At 57.8% G+C, this 2,494-nt stretch overlaps 1 long non-coding RNA gene across 1 annotated transcript; it reads right to left on the bottom strand.

Annotated features, from left to right (window-relative positions):
* Positions 1 to 334: 334 nt before the first annotated feature.
* LOC311427569 lies at positions 335 to 1,058 on the bottom strand. Its single transcript, XR_014687431.1, has 2 exons — positions 692 to 1,058; positions 335 to 509 (listed from the first exon to the last, which is right to left on the bottom strand). It is a non-coding gene; the product is annotated as an uncharacterized lncRNA (long non-coding RNA).
* Between the last annotated feature and the right edge of the window lie 1,436 nt (positions 1,059 to 2,494).

Genomic DNA, 2,494 nt, shown 5'->3' with positions numbered 1-2,494 from the left:
GGAAAGAGGGCGAAAACGCCGCCTTAGAGCGCGGCGCCGCGGCGCATCGCGCGGGGGGAGGCGGGCTGGGCTGGCCGGCGCCGCGCAGCCCTGCGCGGCTGCGGAGCGAGCCTGGAGCCGCGGGGGATCCTCGGCCTCCCCGGGGCCGCGGCTCCCATCAAGCCGCCAGCTTGGGAAAGGTTGGGGGGCGGCGGGGATGCAGAACGAAGGAATTAGGAAGAAAACAGCGAGCCCAGACGGTGGAGATCAAAAAAAAATAAAATAAAATAAAAAAAAAAGGAAAAAATTAAAATTAAAAAAAAAAAACAAAAAAAAAAAACAACCACCGACCCTAAGATTCGGCCGTCGGAATCGATTTAAGCATCTGTCACAAAAGAGAAGAATAAGCGCATCCAGAGTGTTGTATCCCTTTTGAAAGCCCAGGTCGTCCTGATGCGGGGTTTTGGGGTCTTCCTCCTTCTTCCCGAAGGTTTTAATCCACACGCACACACAGAGTCTTGATCCGGCTGCTACGAAAAGAAAGAAAGAAGAAGAAAAAAAAAAAAGTGGGGCTGTGTCCCTCCTTCCCCAGCAGCGTGCTGCCGGCGGCGAGAGCCGGGCGGCGCTGCCCGCCCCCCGCTCCGCTCCGCTCCCCTCCGCGGGCACCGGGGGGGCCGCCGCCACCCGCCGCCTCCCCCGGCGCCGTGCTTACATGGGGACCCTCTCCGTGCTGCCGGCGCGTCTGGCTCTCTCTTTTTTTTTATTATTATTATTATTATCCTTTTTTTTTTTTTTCCTCCTCTCTCCTCCTTCCTTCCTTCCTTCCCCTCCTCCTTCTCCTCCTCCTCCTCCTCCTCCTGCTGCTTTTTTTTTTTTTTTTTTTTTTTTTTTTTCCTCCTCCTCCTTTTTTTCCTCTTCCCTCCGCTGGCTGCAAAGAGGAGGCGCCCTCCCCGCACCAGCGCCTCCGTCTTCCCTTGCTGCGGGGGAGCCCCGGCGGCGCGGAGCCGGGCGCGGCGAAGCGGAGCGGAGCGGAGCGGAGCGGAGGAGCCGGGAGGGGAGCGGCGGTGCCTGCGCGCTCGGCCGCGCCCGCCCCCCCGGTTCCCCCCCTCCTCCGGCGCCTTCGCAGTGCGCAGCGGCACGGCCCCGGCCCGGCACGGCCCGGCCCCGGCCCCATCACGTGGGCGTCTAGACACCGTGTCGCTCCGGGAGAGGAAAAAAAAAAAAAAAAAAAAAAAATTATATATTTTTATATATATATATATATATATTTATCTCCGACCGCCTTGCGCAAGCGGCGGCGGCTCGGGTTGCCGAAAGGTTGTGACTGTGTCGCGCCCCCCCCCGCCCCCTGCCGCCGCTGTGAGTTTAGGATGATGATGCCCCCTCTCCCCTCCGCGCATCGGGAATTTGGGGGGCCCCGTGGGGTCGCCCACCCCCCCACGCCTCTCGGCACACAGCCTGGGGGAGCCCCCGCAGGCTGGGTGTGCCCCAGACGCTGTAAACGCTGGAGCATGAAAAGCAAGCCATAAAAATTATATATAATATATATATATATATATATTTACATCCCTGATCCTGGGCATCGGAAGGGGGCACAGCACGAAAAGCAATAATGCTCGTAATGCTTTGCACTTTTACAGCACCTGCCGCCAGAGGAAGGGAAAGTATTTCGTAGTGGGTATGTTCCAATTCCCACAAAATGAGGGGCAGGAATTCGTGGCACGGAGCACGCTGATGATTCCTGCCACGGGGATGGCTTGCAGGAGGCGTTTCTGGCAGCCAGGGGTGCTCCACAGAGCCCCCATCCTGATTCTGCTTGCAGGAACCTGCCCAGGATGGGGAAACTGAGACACCAAGAGGCTGCGAGGCTCGCACCACCCTGCCCTGGCGGCGGGGAGCTGGGGAGCCCAGCCGGGCCTCGCAGTGCCCCGCACCACGAGCCCCCAGCCCCACGCACGCTTCCACGCGCAAAGAGCTCCCTTTTCGGGTAATAAACCCTGGTGGATGAGTTGCTTCAGGTCACGCAGTAAGTCAGTCGCTGCGCTGGAAGTAGGAGCCGAGACTCTTAAATCATGGCTGCTGCAAGCAAATCCAATTCTAAAACAATTGCGCCCAACCAAACAAGACAACAGACATCAAGCACCGGGGACGCAGAAGGAGCTCCGTGTGCCGTGCAGGCAGGGTATTCCCAGGGCTGCCGCTGCTGGAGGCCTGCCTTTGGTGCACGCAGGAGCACGGGGATAATTGTAGAGCCTGGTCCTGCCCCAAAAGGCCAGTGAGACTCCGAGGGGGCCTGCAGTCGCTCGTGGCATTTGCAGAATCTGGATCTAAACCAGTTAGAAAGGGTCTGGATTTGGGGGGCAGCCTTACTAAATGGTAACAAAATTATAGCTACCCAGGCCTAAAATCTGCTCGCTTTTATGATAAATAATGAGAAAATATTGTGGAGGGGAAGGACGTCATTTGCTGGCCTCTAAAACACAAATTGGGGTGAGGAAGCGGATGGACTCCTAAC

Source organism: Aythya ferina (genome assembly GCF_964211825.1).
Source record: "Aythya ferina genome assembly, chromosome: Z".
In the NCBI taxonomy this organism is placed as follows: domain Eukaryota; kingdom Metazoa; phylum Chordata; class Aves; order Anseriformes; family Anatidae; genus Aythya; species Aythya ferina.
This window is presented reverse-complemented; position numbering and strand designations above follow the sequence as displayed.